At 47.2% G+C, this 19,760-nt stretch overlaps 1 long non-coding RNA gene across 1 annotated transcript in view; it reads right to left on the minus strand.

Annotated features, from left to right (window-relative positions):
* The window catches only part of LOC121004404, a 31,752-nt gene extending 12,503 nt beyond the window's left edge, over positions 1-19,249 (minus strand). Inside the window, exon 1 of the long non-coding RNA XR_005779710.1 lies at positions 19,075-19,249. This is a non-coding gene — a long non-coding RNA (uncharacterized LOC121004404). The remainder of the gene's footprint in view (positions 1-19,074) is intronic.
* Positions 19,250-19,760: the final 511 nt, after the last annotated feature.

The raw sequence follows: 19,760 nt of genomic DNA on the forward strand, positions 1-19,760 counted from the left end.
GGCTCTGTTATAGGGGCACTGTTGTAGGCTGGCTCTGGTATAGGTGCACTGTTGCAGTCTGGCTCTGGTATAGGTGCACTGTTGTAGGCTGGCTCTGGTATAGGTGCACTGTTGCAGTCTGGCTCTGGTATAGGTGCACTGTTGTAGGCTGGCTCTGGTATAGGTGCACTGCTGCAGGCTGGCTCTGGTATAGGTGCACTGTTGTAGGCTGGCTCTGGTATAGGTGCACTGTTGTAGGCTGGCTCTGGTATAGGTGCACTGTTGTAGGCTGGCTCTGGTATAGGTGCACTGTTGCAGGCTGGCTCTGGTATAGGTGCACTGTTGTAGGCTGGCTCTGGTATAGGTGCACTGTTGCAGGCTGGCTCTGGTATAGGTGCACTGTTGCAGGCTGGCTCTGGTATAGGTGCACTGCTGCAGGCTGGCTCTGGTATAGGTGCACTGTTGTAGGCTGGCTCTGTTACAGGTGCACTGTTGTAGGCTGGCTCTGGTATAGGTGCACTGTTGAAGGCTGGTTCTGGTATAGGTGCACTGTTGTAGGCTGGCTCTGGTATAGGTGCACTGTTGAAGGCTGGTTCTGGTATAGGTGCACTGTTGCAGGCTGGCTCTGGTATAGGTGCACTGTTGCAGGCTGGCTCTGGTATAGGTGCACTGTTGCAGGCTGGCTCTGGTATAGGTGCACTGTTGTAAGCTGTCTCTGGTATAGGTGCACTGTTGCCGGTTGGTTCTAGTATAGGTGCACTGTTGCAGGCTGGCTCTGGTATAGGTGCACTGTTGCAGGCTGGCTCTGGTATAGGTGCACTGTTGTAAGCTGTCTCTGGTATAGGTGCACTGTTGCCGGTTGGTTCTAGTATAGGTGCACTGTTGCAGGCTGGCTCTGGTATAGGTGCACTGTTGTAGGCTGGCTCTGGTATAGGTGCACTGTTGCAGGCTGGCTCTGGTATAGGTGCACTGTTGTAGGCTGGCTCTGGTATAGGTGCACTGTTGAAGGCTGGTTCTGGTATAGGTGCACTGTTGCCGGTTGGTTCTAGTATAGGTGCACTGTTGCAGGCTGGCTCTGGTATAGGTGCACTGTTGTAGGCTGGCTCTGGTATAGGTGCACTGTTGCAGGCTGGCTCTGGTATAGGTGCACTGTTGTAGGCTGGCTCTGGTATAGGTGCACTGTTGAAGGCTGGTTCTGGTATAGGTGCACTGTTGCCGGTTGGCTCTTTTTTAGTTGCACTGTTGCAGGCTGGTTGTGTTATAGGTGTTCTGCTGAGTGTTTCCAGGTGCTTTGGTGAGAGGTTCTGTTATAGGTGCTCTGTTACAGGCTGATTCTGTTACACTGCCTCTGTCTCTGGGCTGTTCCCCTAAACCCCACAGGCTGGTTTTTGTGAACTGTGGCTGACACTACAATGGAGGGCAAAGAGGCACCTGTAAACTAACTTTGTCCAGACTTTCACAACGCATATCATGAAATGCACCACAAATTACATATGGAAGTGCATAGGATGACCACCAGGTTAAAGAGACTGAATTTGCACTTTTGGTATTACAGTAAATACACTGTAGCAGGAAATTCCTGTTTCAGCCTTAGGCCCCTTATATTGCATTCATTCATACTGATATACAAACTTGCATTGATAAACAATACAGATCCTCTTTTGTAAGCGATATTGCGTAGTAAAAAGTTTGGACATTTTTGTGAACAGAACAGCCTGTGGTATTCACTCGTAACTTCTACATTTTGCAATATACTCATCTACTGTTTATTTTAGCCACCTACACACAAGGCAAAGTTCGGGTCACTTCACCTCTATTATAATATTAGAGCAAAACATCCAGGGGAAGGGTGGGACATGCGACAGATTCATGTGTCCCCTGGAACCCCTCTTCTGGGTAGCCTTCAGATAGTGGGAAAAGGAACAGGTGTATGAGAGTAAGGGTCCATTCACACGTCCGTAGTGTATTGCGGATCCGCAAATTGCAGATCCTCAATACACCCGGCCGGCACCCCCATAGAACTGCCTATTCTTGTCCACAATTGCGGACAAGAATAGGACATGTTCTATTTTTTCCAGTGCCGCATACCGGAAGATCGGGGGCGCGCTCCGGAAATGCAGATGCGGACAGCACACTGTGTGCTGTCCGCATCCATTCCTGCCGCATAGAGAATGAATGGGTCCGCACCCGTTCCACAATTTGCGGAACGGATGCGGACCCATTCTACGGACATGTGAATGGAGCTTAATACATGACTGCAGCATCAGACTACACACAGGGTTTGTTTGTAGTCTGCAGTCATGGAGATCCATAGGTTTAGGCCTCATGCACACGACCGTTCCGTGTTTTGCGGTCCGCAAATTGTGGATCCACAAAACACGGAAGCCACCCGTGTGCCTTCCGCAATTTGCGGAACGTAACAGGCGGCCCATTGTAGAAATGCCTATTCCTGTCCGCAAAACAGACAAGAATAGGACATGTTATTTTTTTTGCGGGGCCACGGAACGGAGCACCGGATGCGGACAGCACACGGAGTGGCCTCAAAAACTGTGGCTCGGATGCGGACCAGAACAACGGTCATGTGCATGAGGCCTTAGAGACAGATTTTCCTCCGGGTCAGAGACACTGGTGCGGGGCACTGAGAATCAGGCAAAACCTTAGTCAGGGACAGGCTGAGATCTGGGCAGTCGGAGTACGAACTAAGTGAAAGGTCAGCATGAAGGTCAAGCAGAAATCAGGCCAGGCAGCGGATGGTCACAGTCCAGTAAACAAGCAGAGATCAGTGCATGACAGACAAATGAGTACAGCATACCCTTGCAGGAACTAATAAGCTAAGGAACCTATTGCTCAGGCAACTTCCCCTGGGTTGCCAGTTTTTGGCTGGTGAAGATACAGGTGCACGGGCTTGCCCTTTAAGAGCCGGAGGCCGCACTCGCTCCCTATGGTCAGAGGAGCTGAGGACTTGTTGGCAGGCAGGTCGCAGCCAGGGTGGAGAAGCAGAGCAGACCCTGGGGCTGGACCAGCCAGAAAGAAGGAATCTGGAGGCAAGTCCTGGCCAATGGGCAGGGTAAGCAAGACAGCAGCGGCTCACAGTTGCTGCTGTAACAGTGCCTCGTCGGAGGTCTCATCGCTACACCCTAGCTAATAAGAATGGTTGAACAAGGGTCATTCTTTTATGATGTCCATGTGCTCTATGGACAGGCATTGTCCTAAAATATTTCAATATAGCCCAAGAGTCTCCAGCCCAACACTGACCAATAAATCTTCCCACACTTTGCGTATGTCCTGATATTTTGCTTCATCACTATAAAATCATCGTCATTACGTAAGTGAAGCAATGTTTTGTAGACTCCAGTCATGGATTCGCTATGCCCGGGGCAAGAAATACGAGTCTTGAGCAGAAAATAAATCACTGTAACTAGTTTCTCTAGTTCTTATGACTATTGGAACATAGTGTGCACCAGTTCCAGTGAACAAGCCTGTACTCAACTGAGAGGGCGGATGTCGGCATACAGATGTCTGTCAAACTACTTCTTCCATTACGCAATGATGTATCTTATTAAAGTGCAGGGTCACTTTAAATCTAATATATGGAGCTACGGGTAGTAGACTACACATCCAGACTGCTGTTATAGGGGGCGCTCCAGACTACACATCCAGACTGCTGTTATAGGGGGCGCTCCAGACTACACATCCAGACTGCTGTTATAGGGGGCGCTCCAGACTACACATCCAGACTGCTGTTATAGGGGGCGCTCCAGACTACACATCCAGACTGCTGTTATAGGGGGCGCTCCAGACTACACATCCAGACTGCTGTTATAGGGGGCGCTCCAGACTACACATCCAGACTGCTGTTATAGGGGGCGCTCCAGACTACACATCCAGACTGCTGTTATAGGGGGCGCTCCAGACTACCCATCCAGACTGCTGTTATAATGGGTGCTCCAGACTACACATCCAGACTGCTGTTATAGGGGGCGCTCCAGACTACACATCCAGACTGCTGTTATAGGGGGCGCTCCAGACTACACATCCAGACTGCTGTTATAGGGGGTGCTCCAGACTACACATCCAGACTGCTGTTATAGGGGGTGCTCCAGACTACACATCCAGACTGCTGTTATAGGGGAGCTCCAGACTACACATCCAGACTGCTGTTATAGGGAGTGCTCCAGACTACACATCCAGACTGCTGTTATAGGGGGCGCTCCAGACTACACAGCCAGACTGCTGTTATAGGGGGCACTCCAGACTACACATCCAGATTGCTGTTATAGGGGGCGCTCCAGACTATACAGCCAGACTGCTGTTATAGGGGGCGCTCCTGACTACACATCCAGACTGCTGTTATAGGGAGTGCTCCAGACTACACATCCAGACTGCTGTTATAGGGGGCGCTCCAGACTACACATCCAGACTGCTGTTATAGGGAGTGCTCCAGACTACACATCCAGACTGCTGTTATAGGGGGCGCTCCAGACTACACATCCAGACTGCTGTTATAGGGGGCGCTCCAGACTACACAGCCAGACTGCTGTTATAGGGGGCGCTCCAGACTACACATCCAGACTGCTGTTATAGGGGGTGCTCCAGACTACACATCCAGACTGCTGTTATAGGGACGCTCCAGTCTACACATCCAGACTGCTGTTATAGGGGCTGCTCCAGACTACACATCCAGACTGCTGTTATAGGGGCTGCTCCAGACTACACATCCAGACTGCTGTTATAGGGAGTGCTCCAGACTACACATCCAGACTGCTGTTATAGGGGGCGCTCCAGACTACACATCCAGACTGCTGTTATAGGGACGCTCCAGTCTACACATCCAGACTGCTGTTATAGGGGCTGCTCCAGACTACACATCCAGACTGCTGTTATAGGGGGCGCTCCAGACTACACATTCAGACTGCTGATATAGGGGACGCTCCAGTCTACACATCCAGACAGCTGTTATAGGGGCGCTCTATACTACACATCCAGACTGCTGTTATAGGGGGCGCTCTATACTACACATCCAGACTGCTGTTATAGGGGGCGCTCCAGACTACACAGCCAGACTGCTGTTATAGGGGCGCTCCAGACTACACATCCAGACTGCTGTTATAGGGGGCGCTCCAGATTACACATCCAGACTGCTGTTATAGGGGGCGCTCCAGACTACACATCCAGACTGCTGTTATAGGGGGTGCTCCAGACTACACATCCAGACTGCTGTTATAGGGGGTGCTCCAGACTACACATCCAGACTGCTGTTATAGGGGCGCTCCAGACTACACATCCAGACTGCTGTTATAGGGAGTGCTCCAGACTACACATCCAGACTGCTGTTATAGGGGGCGCTCCAGACTACACAGCCAGACTGCTGTTATAGGGGCACTCCAGACTACACATCCAGATTGCTGTTATAGGGGGCGCTCCAGACTATACAGCCAGACTGCTGTTATAGGGGGCGCTCCTGACTACACATCCAGACTGCTGTTATAGGGAGTGCTCCAGACTACACATCCAGACTGCTGTTATAGGGGGCGCTCCAGACTACACATCGAGACTGCTGTTATAGGGAGTGCTCCAGACTACACATCCAGACTGCTGTTATAGGGGCTGCTCCAGACTACACATCCAGACTGCTGTTATAGGGGGCGCTCCAGACTACACATTCAGACTGCTGATATAGGGGACGCTCCAGTCTACACATCCAGACAGCTGTTATAGGGGCGCTCTATACTACACATCCAGACTGCTGTTATAGGGGGCGCTCTATACTACACATCCAGACTGCTGTTATAGGGGGCGCTCCAGACTACACAGCCAGACTGCTGTTATAGGGGCGCTCCAGACTACACATCCAGACTGCTGTTATAGGGGGCGCTCCAGATTACACATCCAGACTGCTGTTATAGGGGGCGCTCCAGACTACACATCCAGACTGCTGTTATAGGGGGTGCTCCAGACTACACATCCAGACTGCTGTTATAGGGGGCGCTCCAGACTACACAGCCAGACTGCTGTTATAGGGGCGCTCCAGACTACACATCCAGACTGCTGTTATAGGGGGCGCTCCAGACTACACAGCCATACTTCTGCTATAGGGGGCGCTCCAGACTACACATCCAGACTGCTGTTATAGGGGGCGCTCCAGACTACACATCCAGACTGCTGTTATAGGGGGCGCTCCACACTACACAGCCAGACTGCTGTTATAGGGGGCGCTCCAGACTACACATCCAGACTGCTGTCATAGGGGGCGCTCCAGACTACACATCCAGACTGCTGTTATAGGGGGTGCTCCAGACTACACAGCCAGACTGCTGTTATAGGGGGCGCTCCTGACTACACATCCAGACTGCTGTTATAGGGGGCACTCCAGACTACACATCCAGACTGCTGTTATTGGGGGCGCTCCTGACTACACATCCAGACTGCTGTCATAGGGGGCACTCCAGACTACACTTCCAGACTGCTGTTATAGGGAGTGCTCCAGACTACACATCCAGACTGCTGTTATAGGGGGCGCTCCAGACTACACAGCCAGACTGCTGTTATAGGGGGCGCTCCAGACTACACTTCCAGACTGCTGTTATAGGGAGTGCTCCAGACTACACATCCAGACTGCTGTTATAGGGGGCGCTCCAGACTACACAGTCAGACTGCTGTTATAGGGGGCGCTCCAGACTACACATCCAGACTGCTGTTATAGGGGGCACTCCAGACTACACATCCAGACTGCTGTTATAGGGGGTGCTCCAGATTACACATCCAGACTGCTGTTATAGGGGGCGCTCCAGACTACACATACAGACTGCTGTTATAGGGGGCGCTCCAGACTACACATCCAGACTGCTGTTATAGGGGGCACTCCAGACTACACATCCAGACTGCTGTTATAGGGGGCACTCCAGACTACACATCCAGACTGCTGTCATAGGGGGTGCTCCAGATTACACATCCAGACTGCTGTTATAGGGGGCGCTCCAGACTACACATCCAGACTGCTGTTATAGGGGGCACTCCAGACTACACATCCAGACTGCTGTTATAGGGGGTGCTCCAGATTACACATCCAGACTGCTGTTATAGGGGGCGCTCCAGATTACACATCCAGACTGCTGTTATAGGGGGCGCTCCAGACTACACAACCAGACTGCTGTTATAGGGGGCGCTCCAGACTACACATCCAGACTGCTGTTATAGGGGGTGCTCCAGATTACACATCCAGACTGCTGTTAAAGGGGGCGCTCCAGACTACACTTCCAGACTGCTGTTATAGGGAGTGCTCCAGACTACACATCCAGACTGCTGTTATAGGGGGCGCTCCAGACTACACAGCCAGACTGCTGTTATAGGGGGCGCTCCAGACTACACATCCAGACTGCTGTTATAGGGGGCGCTCCAGACTACACAGCCAGACTGCTGTTATAGGGGGCGCTCCAGACTACACATCCAGACTACTGTTATAGGGGGCGCTCCAGACTACACATCCAGACTGCTGTTATAGGGGGCGCTCCAGACTACACAGCCAGACTGCTGTTATAGGGGGCGCTCCAGACTACACATCCAGACTGCTGTTATAGGGGGCACTCCAGACTACACATCCAGACTGCTGATATAGGGGGTGCTCCAGACTACACATCCAGACTGCTGTTATAGGGGGCGCTCCAGACTGCACATCCAGACTGCTGTTATAGGGGCGCTCCAGACTACACATCCAGACTGCTGTTATAGGGGACGCTCCAGACTACACATCCAGACTGCTGTTATAGGGGGCGCTCCAGGCTACACATCCAGACTGCTGTTATAGGGGACGCTCCAGACTACACAGCCAGACTGCTGTTATAGGGGGCGCTCCAGACTACACATCCAGACTGCTGTTATAGGGGAGCTCCAGACTACACAGCCAGACTGCTGTTATAGGGGGCGCTCCAGATTACACATCCAGACTGCTGTTATAGGGGGCGCTCCAGACTACACATCTAGACTGCTGTTATAGGGGGCGCTCCAGATTACACATCCAGACTGCTGTTATAGGGGGCGCTCCAGACTACACATCCAGACTGCTGTTATAGGGGAGCTCCAGACTACACAGCCAGACTGCTGTTATAGGGGGCGCTCCAGACTACACATCCAGACTACTGTTATAGGGGGCGCTCCAGACTACACAGCCAGACTGCTGTTATAGGGGGCGCTCCAGACTACACATCCAGACTGCTGTTATAGGGGAGCTCCAGACTACACAGCCAGACTGCTGTTATAGGGGGCGCTCCAGACTACACATCCAGACTGCTGTTATAGGGGGCGCTCCAGACTACACATCCAGACTGCTGTTATAGGGGGCGCTCCAGACTACACAACCAGACTGCTGTTATAGGGGGTGCTCCAGACTACACATCCAGACTGCTGCTATAGGGGGCGCTCCAGACTACACATCCAGACTGCTGTTATAGTGGGCGCTCCAGACTACACATCCAGACTGCTGTTATAGGGGGCGCTCCAGATTACACATCCAGACTGCTGTTATAGTGGGCGCTCCAGACTACACATCCAGACTGCTGTTATAGGGGGTGCTCCAGACTACACATCCAGACTGCTGTTATAGGGGGCGCTCCAGACTACACTTCCAGACTGCTGTTATAGGGGACGCTCCAGTCTACACAACCAGACTGCTGTTATAGGGGGCGCTCCAGATTACACATCCAGACTGCTGTTATAGGAACGCTCCAGACTACACATCCAGACTGCTGTTATAGGGGGCGCTCCAGACTACACATTCAGACTGCTGTTATAGCGGGCGCTCCAGACTACACATCCAGACTGCTGTTATAGGGGGCGCTACAGACTACACATCCAGACTGCTGTTATAGGGGGCGCTCCAGACTACACATCCAGACTGCAGTTATAGGGGGCGCTCCAGACTACACATCCAGACTGCTGTTATAGGGGGCGCTCCAGACTACACATCCAGACTGTTGTTATAGGGGGCGCTCCAGATTACACATCCAGACTGCTGTTATAGGGGGCGCTCCAGACTACACATCCAGACTGCTGTTATAGGGGGCGCTCCAGACTACACATCCAGACTGCTGTTATAGGGGGCGCTCCAGACTACACATCCAGACTGCTGTTATAGGGGGCGCTCCAGACTACACATCCAGACTGTTGTTATAGGGGGCGCTCCAGACTACACATCCAGACTTCTGCTATAGGGGGCGCTCCAGACTACACATCCAGACTGCTGTTATAGTGGGCGCTCCAGACTACACATCCAGACTGCTGTTATAGGGGGCGCTCCAGACTACACATCCAGACTGCTGCTATAGGGGGCGCTCCAGACTACACATCCAGACTGCTGTTATAGGGGGAGCTCCAGACTACACATCCAGACTGCTGTTATAGGGGGCGCTCCAGACTACACATCCAGACTGCTGTTATAGGGGGAGCTCCAGACTACCCATCCAGACTGCTGTTATGGGGGCGCTCCAGACTACACATCCAGACTGCTGTTATAGGGGGCGCTCCAGATTACACATCCAGACTGCTGTTATAGGGGGCGCTCCAGACTACCCATCCAGACTGCTGTTATAGGGGGCGCTCCAGACTACACATCCAGACTGCTGTTATAGGGGGCGCTCCAGACTACACATCCAGACTGCTGTTATAGGGGGCGCTCCAGACTACACATCCAGACTGCTGTTATAGGGGGCGCTCCAGACTACACATCCAGACTGCTGTTATAGGGGGCGCTCCAGACTGCACATCCAGACTGCTGTTATAGGGGGCGCTCCAGACTACCCATCCAGACTGCTGTTATAATGGGTGCTCCAGACTACACCTTCAGACTGCTGTTTTAGGATGCATTAAACTTTAAAAGTGAGAAAGCAAGGGGTTAATTGAGTTTTCCAGTAATTTGCCAGACTGTATGCAATAAATTACATACAACAAAGAGATCCGTTTTGTATTCCAACTAACACCATGTAATTTCTTTCTACATGTTCAGGCAGGCGACAGAGAAAGCTTTCCTTTGCATAATGCTGCATAATGTGTGAAGGGTGGGGACTGGAGCTAAATAATTCTTCCTGGTTCCCATGCAGCGGGTAACACTGTGCGTAACCTTCCTAGATTCTAAGTAAGGTTTTGGATGTAAAATTCTTTATTTCTATTCGAGGTATGTATGATGTCAGACACTTGGTTTTGATCAGATAATTAAATCAGCAGCACGTTATCTGAATTATAAAGTATAATATAAAGCCTCTGCACAGATGTAGCAAAGCTGAATTTATCATTGAACTCAATTGAAATTCTCTTTGTTAAAGGGTTGTCAGTAGTGACGGACGAACATCTGCTGGGAGGGTTCGCGAACGTGATCGCGCGAACGCGATCAAATGTTCGCGAACCGCAAGTTCGCGGCGGGTCCCATTCATTTTAATGGCAGGCGAACCTGAAATACCTTCAGCTCATATTTGCAGCCAAGAAATAATTACTAGAAGTGTGCAAATAGTCCCACAACATGGTCAGTGACATACCAGATGTATTATTCGAATTTGCGATCTCCAGAAAAAAAAATTTCAATGCAAAATATCGGCAATATAATTTTCGCATACGCGCATGCGCAAATGGACTATACAGTACTCAAATGCACTATAAAGAAAATATATTGGTATATAACACCCCGTTTAAATCAGTTTTTTTTGGGGGGGACTGGTATATCACACCAGTAGAAATTATTTGTTCCAATAAGGCTTGTCCCTCTATATACCTGCAGTATCGCAGCAGAACCGCACACGACTGCCGCACAATACAAATGCACTATAATATGCTTTCTAACATAGAAAGTATATTATAACATTGTACAAGGAAGGCAATCCATCAGAATATACATGAAGATAAAACGTAACCTTTAATAATTTTACTATGAGGGTCCATTCACACGTCCTTAAGTGTTTTGCGGATCCGCAAAACACGGACAACGGCAATGTGCATTCTGCAATTTGTGGACCGCACATCGCCGGCACTATAATAGAAAATGCCTAATCTTGTCTGCAATTGTGGACAAGAATAGGTCATGTTCTATTTTTTTGCGGAAACCGAAACACAGATGCGGAAGTGCGGATCCGCAAATACGGATGCGGACAACACATTCCAGCCCCATTGAAAATGAATGGGTCTGCACCCGTTCCGCAAAATTGCGGAACGGATGAGGACCCATTTTGCAGACGTGTGAATGGAAAAGATATCCCTCAAAATGAAAATAAATTTAATTATTAAAGTTAAGTAAAAAGCATAGATGTGGTCGGCAATAACAAGTGCTCGGCGGCACTAAATCAGGTGCTCGGCGGCACCAAATCAGAAACCATATGTCCTACCACAATCCGGGGGGTTCCAGTGCACATCGATGAATCCCGGAAGGAAAGCAAAAATCATCCATCCCTGGGCTAGATGATGATGTGGTATTGAAGGACAGGGTGGACAAAGAACTGTCCCTGATATTGCCCTACAGGGGGTGCTATTCTGGCCCTGATAGTCTAACCACAGACCAGCCGCCCTGATAAGAGCGACCCCGTCCGGAACCTTACCCTATATAAAAATGGCCCTAGTAAGCCCCTAGGCCCCTGACTTCCATGTGATCACTATATAGATCTATGTGTTTTTGACTCATTATAAAAGTATAAGTATATCGCACCCCTCTGTGTATCCAGACATCCCAACCTGCAAAAACTCATTTCAGGGAGGTTTTCTTTTTTTTCTTTTTTTCACGAACTTTTTATTACATTTTCCAAACATATGCAGTATCTGCACACTTTGCTCTATGGTGTGGAGGACGGGGCTCATTACCCTGCCCCAAATTATAATATTTACGTATATGATTAAAGCATCCTGGGGGTGTGAATTTAACACTGGGGTAAATAATATAATTAAAATGGAGGGTTAAATGTGTAAATGTATTTAAAAAAAATACATCTCTCAATAGTTCTATAGCTACTGAATGAGACAGAAGGAGGGATGCCTTTAACATATAAATCTCCTTGAGAAGCCAATTTGACCCTAATGGGTTAATTCAACCTGTAATCTAAACTCTGTGTCCTGTCACTTCTCTTATCTCTCTGCTCTGCTATCAGTAAACCTTTCCGGGATATATTGTCTCACATGTGTCAGGGAGCCCTATCTAATAGCAGGAGACTCCCTGAACCTCCGGGAGACTTGAGATCCCTGGTGTATCACACCCATCGATAGCACACCTATACTAGTGCTTAAAATGACTTTTGTGGCCCTATTAGCTAGCGTTTGGTGTCCCTAACAGCCTGTCCCTGCTCCACACAGCAACCTCTCCCTACACTGGCAAAACACTGAATGTAAAATGGCGGCCAGATCAGGTTTATTTATGAGGTAGGGGGTATGTCCATGTGCTGAAACGTCTCAATTGGCTGTCCTGTACCACCTGATGGATGTGACATGGGTCAAAGTTCTTCACAATGTAAAAGAATATGGCGGGCGCAAATTACTCCATATGTTCGTATGTTCGGCGAATCGCGAACACGCAAAGTTCGCCGCGAAACGACCGCCGGGCGAACCACAAGGCCATCTCTAGTTGTCAGATCCCCAAAAAGCAAGCTGATGCCAGGAAATTGTGGACAAGAAAGAAACAGCCTCAACTTTTCAAAGCCACTCTGTTCCAGCGCTATAATCCTATTCCTTCTGTCCTCTGATCAACCAGAAGTGTGACATCCCATCCGTGGTCACGTGCTGGCCTCAGCTTTGAAATTTCCGCGAAGGGCACGTGACTGCTGAACCTCTGCAATCGTGTGGTGTCTGAGAACACCACTCTGGCCAATGTGGAGTAGAAGACTCAGACATGGGAGCCTCGGAGCTGGAACGGAGTGGTTTTGAAAAGGTGACCCTGTTCCTTTCTTTCTTGTCCAGAGCTAATTAAATTCCATAGCTAACAGTTATTTTTGGATTGGTAGTTGAATAGAGAAACAAATCAAATTCAACCTGAATTTAGTAAAAATTTGAGTTCCAGCCAAATCCAAAGTTTTAGTGATTTGGAGTTTTAGAGAGAAAGAGAGAGAAAAAAAAGAATAAAAAAATGTTTAAAAAAAAAAAGAGAAAGAAAAAGGAGAAAGACTATCTCCTAGGAGAATTCAGAATGTCATACATAAATTTTCTGGCCAATGGTTGATTTTTGTTGAATTGATTAAGCCCTAAGTCGAAACTGATTTGGCCGAATTGAAACAAAATCAAATTTTGAGCAATTGTCTTATCTCTATAGACAGACAGAGCAGGGTACGAGCATGGAGCCTATATACCTTTCTTACACGGGGACCCTGTTCATTTGGAAAGTCTTCATAGCTTTCACTTTTTCCACATTTTGTTATGTTGTAGCCTTGTGCTAAAATAAAAAAATAACTTCCCTCTATCAATCTGCACTAAAAGTGAAACCAGAGATTTAGAACGGTTTGCAGAAAAGAGGTAAAACAAAAATTTCACATGAATATAAGTATTCAGACATTTTTCATTGACACTTCCATTTCTCTTAATCAACTTTGAAATGTTTCTACACTTTAGTTGGAGTCTTGGACATGATTTGGAAAGCTGCAGCCCTGTCTATATAAGATCTCAAAGTTGACAATGCATATCAGAGAAAAAACCAAGCCATGAGGAGAAAAGAACTGCCTGTAGAGCTCAGAAACAGGATTGTGTGGAGGCACAGATCTGGAGAAGGGGACAACAAAATTCTGTGGCACTGAAAGTTCCCAAGAGAACAGTGACCTCCATCATTCTTAAACAGAAGAAGTTTGGAACAACCAGGAGTCTTCCTAGAGCTGCCCCAAGAGCTGTAACCAAGAACCTAATGGTCACTATGGCTTAGCTCTAAAATTTCATCATGGTGTGGAGATGTTTTTTAGCTGCAAGGACACTGGTCAGGGTTTTGGAAAGCTGAATGGAGCACAGTACAGAGATATACTTAATGATAACCGTATCTAGTGTGCTCTAGACCAAAAGTTTACTGTCCAACAAGACAATTTCTACGGGAGCCTCCCCCTAGGGCCCTCTATATAACGTCCCAGGTGTAGGAATTGCCGAGTGGTATAGTGCGGCCAAAAATGTCTCTTTATGTGTGTCACGGTGCTGCTACCTGGATATGGCTGGACCCCAGGCTTAGGCTCCAAAGCAATAAATAGGGGGAGTAATTGAGGGATGAAAGCATAACTGGAGTTCAGACCTTGAGATTAAGTTCAATGGCAGCTTTACTTTGCATAAACATTCTCCAAAACGGTTTACAGGCTTTGTCTTGGTTCCAGAAGGCTTTAGCATGAAACTGGCAGGCAAACTCCACTCTGATATATCTGTTTCTATCTGACTATGCTGTACTGACAGGCTGGCTGTATAATTCAGCTTCTTCTGTATGCTGCACTTCACTTTGTAGTCTGAATCTAGGTTATGCCAGGTAACTTTCCTCCTGGCTCCTGAGGCTTCAAGCTCTGGCCTCTATGGCCAGCAGAGCTTAAGGTGCTCTGACTGGCGTGGGCACCTCCAGCAGAGACGTGCCCCTGCACACCTTTCTCTTAGCAGGGGGTAAGCTTTACTGACTAGAACTTCTGCCCCAGCCTTGCTGCAGGAAGTAGGACAAGCCCACTCCCCTACAGAGGGGGGTTAGAATGGAATGGTAAGTTCCATTCTCTGCCATCTTTGCTGTCCTCTGCTGGTGAACCAGGCACATTACATGAACATACCAGTTGCAAACAGATTAGGAATGCACATTGTGGAGGACCTGGACAAAATACATAGATGGCATTGGTGTTAGCCCAATAGAGACAGTAGCAGGGTTCAGGAGTGGTAACACCAGTCTGGGGTGTTACACAATGACCCTAAGCACACAGCCAAGACAACACAGGAGTGGCTTAGGGACAACTCTGTGAATGTCCTAGAGTGGCCCAGACAGAGCCTTCAATTGAACCCAATCGAACATCTCTGCAGTGACCTGAAAATGACCCCATGTCCACTGACCCCATCCTACCTGACAGAGCTTGAGAGGATCTGCAGAGAAGAATGGCAGAATGTCCTCTAATCCAGGTGTGCAAACATTTTGGCATTATCCCCAAGAAGACTGGAGGCTGGAATCACTGCCAAATGGGCTTCAACTAAGTCCTTGCGATGCATCTCCTATCCCAAAATCCGGAATAAGGGGATAAATAAAGGGGGTAAGAGCAAGAAAACGTATATATTCCAAATCCCCTATATCCTATTGCATTTCTCCTCAACATTTCTTTGCTTATAGAGAATATTTTCATATCCTTTGATCTTTGTAACCAAATTTAACCAATTTAACCATGAATTCATACTTGGAGTATCTCGGAAAAACCAAGCTTGTGCAATCAAAAGTCTTGCCACAAACACTATTTTTAATCAAGAAAGTCCTTTTATACTTGTCACACTTTACTTTGGAGAGATCACCCAACATCCAACATTCTACCATACATGTGTTAGCTTTATTACTCAAGAATTGAAAATAGCAATTAATTGCCCCCCAATATTTTTTTAATTTTCTACAGGACCAAAACATATGTAAGTGTTCAGCCCCCGGTGAATCAATCACACGTGGACAATTAGAAGTATTTCTTAAACCACATATATTATATGTAAAATATTAAATTGCACCACAACGTGATTAAAGTTATGTGACACAATCTTAAATTTGCTAATATATCTTCCCAATCATCCATTTGAGTCATTAAACACTCCGCACCCCAAGCCCTTTGCCCGGGGGAGCATGTATTATTAAATAGTGCTTTAACTAATCATTTATAAAGTTGAGCAATCTTAACCTTCTGCCCACAATTCCCCATCAAATCATTCAGAGGTGTAAATGTGTCTATTTCAAACAACCACTTTTCCTTTACACCAGAAAGTGCTGAACGTAACTGAAAATATCTAAACCAAGATACATCGTGTATATTCTCTCCTCATGCTAACTCCAAAAGGTAAAGTATATCTCCATTTCTCACCACCTGTGCAAGATGAAAGATATTGTTTTTTTGCCAGTATTGATCCCTCACTAATTCATCTAGCTCCTGTAGATAATAATTATGCCAGAGGGGCGTGCATCAAAGTGATCCCCTTATTCCCATCCATCCTCTAATAGTACCCCATGACTTAGTAAATAGCTTTCCAAATTCTCTATACTCCTGTTGGGCGTTACTTAATTGCCCAGACTCAAGTAAAGTAAACATTTTATCATATCCAAAACTCCTAACCAAGGTTCTACAAAATGGGCTTTTCTCCCATTCACAATATAACCATAGTTGTGAAGCAATGAAATAGCCCTTAAAGTAGTGAAGGTTTAATGGTCTAATCCTCCCCATCTCATCGGCTTGCAGAGATAGTCCATTTTAAGTCTTACCCGCTTTCTTCCCCAAAGTAAGTCATTGATAATTCTCTCAATTAATTTTAAAAACGTATCCTCAATCCATATTGGGAAGTTCCTAAGGATATAGAGGAGTTGGGGTAACATTACCATTTTCACTAGGGATATTCTATCAGCTCTAGATAAAGGAAGTAGAAACCATGCCATGATTTTTTACATCAATTTACTCAACAGTGGAATCAAATTAAGCTGTATGAAATCTTCAATTTTGGGAGATATTATCATACCCAAATATTCAAAGTATTTGCAGTCTTCAAGATATTCAAGGGCCCCTCCCTATAAAATTGACATCTATCTACCGACATAAGGATAGTTTTTGACCAGTTAATATCAAAGCCCGAGACCGCACTAAAGGCATTAACTATACAAATAATTCCTGGAAATTAGGTATTGGTGTGATTTACAAAAAATAGTACATCATCCGCATATAAAGAAATACGGTCTTCTCCTCCTAATGTCCCAATTCCTTCAATCTCAGCGTCTTGTCTGACCCTAGCAGCAAGTGGCTCCATATAGATATGAAATAGTAATGTGGAGAGTAGACAACCTTGATGGGTTCCTCTACTCAAAGAGAAACTCCTTGTCAGGCCCCCGTTAATATTTAATCTTGCCTTAGGAGACTTGTACAGAGTCTTAATCATATTTATAAACCTGGAACCAAATCACATTTTCTCCAAGATCTTCCAGAGGAATCCCCACTTGACCCTGTCAAATGCCTTAGAGGCATCTAAAGTCTATATTATTTCAACAGTGTTTTTTCCCTCAATACCTTCAGGTAAACCCAGAATTCTCACATTGCATCTCCTTGACCTGTCCTCCAAATCCACCACCTTTTTTTTTGCATGTTAACTTCCATCTGCAACATGGAATTTTCAGATTTAAATATTTTAGCTTCGCTCTCCAAAACCCCAACCAACTTCTCTGTAGTTGTAACTCTGTCCCGTATTTTTGTGACATCGTCCCTTATCAGGCCCACATCCGACTGGATTGCCCCAAGCTGCATTGAGATATCTTGTATCAGTTCTCCATTTTGTTTAACCGCAGCCAATATTTCCTTTAGTGGAGGAGGTTCAGCACAAGACAAAGCATTTACTTCTTCTCTCTCCGCCCCCTCATCCTGGGAGAAGTCATCCAATACTTCCACTCTCGGTCACACATTTTTTTTAACATTAGAATCCTGTATCCCTTTTTGTCCTGTTCTTGTAGTTACACTTGGGGATTTTAGAAACTGATCAATTTTTGCCGAATCCAGTGGCTTCTGTCCCATTTTTAAGGACGAGTGGTCCCCTGATCGCCTATTTTGCTTTGGCCCCATTTTTTTTCCTTTTCTTTTCTCTCTTCTCCCTTTTTTTAAATTTTTTTTTTCTCTCCCCCCCCCCCCCCCCCGCTCTCCTTTCCCTCTTCTCTCCTCTCTCCTACTTTATCTTATTTTATTTCATAGGGGGTTTCTCCCCTCGTCTTTAATTATATTTTACTCTTCCATCTGATATTAAAAGACAGATAGAAAAAATAAAAACATCGACCCGATATGGCCAAATCTCAACGGTCTTCTTATGCTATGCAGACAGGCCACCACAGTTCATCCACAGCTAAGGAAACATAAGTCCAGTGACAGGATCAAGGAGAGCACAAAAAACAGTAACTGCAAGACAAGAACATGTGGAGATCGGGAAGTAAATGGAGAAATTGAAGAAGGGGTGGGTCAACTGTGAAAGCAGGAGGGAGCCGAGGAGCCACACGTAGAAACCACTTCAAACCTTCATTCAGGAACCACCAGGGAGCGGAGAGCGGAGAACAGAAGGCGACAAAATCAGGAGTTACCAGGGAGCGGAGTCACCAGGGGGCGGATAACAGAAATCAGGAGAAGCCAGGGGGGACCAACGGAAGCCCGGCACACCGCATACCCACGAGACACCGACCAGACATCAAGCTCTCAAGGCACAGCACTTCCACCGACCATGAATATGTTCAGACGGTATGTTGCACTCCCGTCGCTCAGTAGCAGCTCCGTCATGTGGGCAGGACAGAACACAGCGTGGCGGGGTGAGAAGCGAGGGTGAAGGGCGCGACGCAGCACCTCCCTACATTATCACGATTTCTAACATTCTGTTTTCTCATTATGGGGTATTGAGCGCAGAATGATGGGGAAAATTACATTTTTATTATTTTAATACAAGACTGCAATATAACAAAATATGAAAAAAGTGAAAAGGTCTGACGACTTTCCGAACACACTGTATATGTGTCCGCCTCCATACAGTGTATACCATATTTTTCACTTTATAAGACACACCTGATGATAATATGCACCTAGGTTTAAAAAAAAACAACATATCATACAGCAGTTTAGATCCTCATATCAGACCTCTGATCAGACCCCCATATCAGACCTCAGATCAGACTCCCATATCAGACAGATCAGAGCCCCATATCAGATCCTCAGATCAGACCCCCATATCAGATCCTCGAATGGGACCCCCGTATTAGACCTCAGATGGGACGCCCATATCAGACCTCAGATAGATCCCCATGTCAGACCCTCAGACCCCCCTTATCAGATCCTCAGATCAGACCCCCATATCAAACCTTAGATCCGACTCCCATGTCAGACATCAGATCAGACCTCTATATCAAACAACAGATTAGACCCCATCAGAGATAAAATAAGTTACCTCTCTTACTTTGCTGCTTCTCTTCAGGTCCGGTGATCTCTCCTGCAGTCACGCTCCCTGGTCTTCTCCGAGCCTGTGCAGCACTGCGCCCTGACTGCGTGCAGCATCTTGTTATTGTGCACACAATGTCCTACAATGTACACAGTCATGACAGGCCTGCAGAAGGGATTGGTGAGTAAAGTCCCTGCTAGCAGCATACTGCATAATGAAAGTGCTCATTAGTATTAGTTTTATAAGATGCACTGACATTTTTCTCTAAATTTTGGTGGAAAGTGACAAATACGGTAACTCCAAGGACAGGTGCAATATCAAATTCAGCCTGCAAGGGTTGCAACTGAGTGGCACGGCACCATTGCAACACAGTAACTGTCCAGTGCTTTGCTGGGTGTAGTAGTGCACACAAATGCTAAAGTGCTGAATACAAATAGTAACAACTCCCTGTCAGGCAGGCAGCCCTGCTTCTACATACAGTTTTTTGAGGTGGAAGATGAGTAACCAATTATAGAGTTCAGAAAGTCAAGGTGGAAGTGCAGCATCGAGGGCTCTCTATAAACCTACACAGTGACCTGTGCATGACATCCTCTCCATTCACTGCTATGGAACTTCCGAAAATAGCTGAGCCAGCTCTCAGTTAAGGGCTGTTTCACATAAGCGTGTGCAGTCCTGAAATCACGCTCCGTGTGTGA

This window comes from Bufo bufo, chromosome 6, assembly GCF_905171765.1.
Source record: "Bufo bufo chromosome 6, aBufBuf1.1, whole genome shotgun sequence".
In the NCBI taxonomy this organism is placed as follows: domain Eukaryota; kingdom Metazoa; phylum Chordata; class Amphibia; order Anura; family Bufonidae; genus Bufo; species Bufo bufo.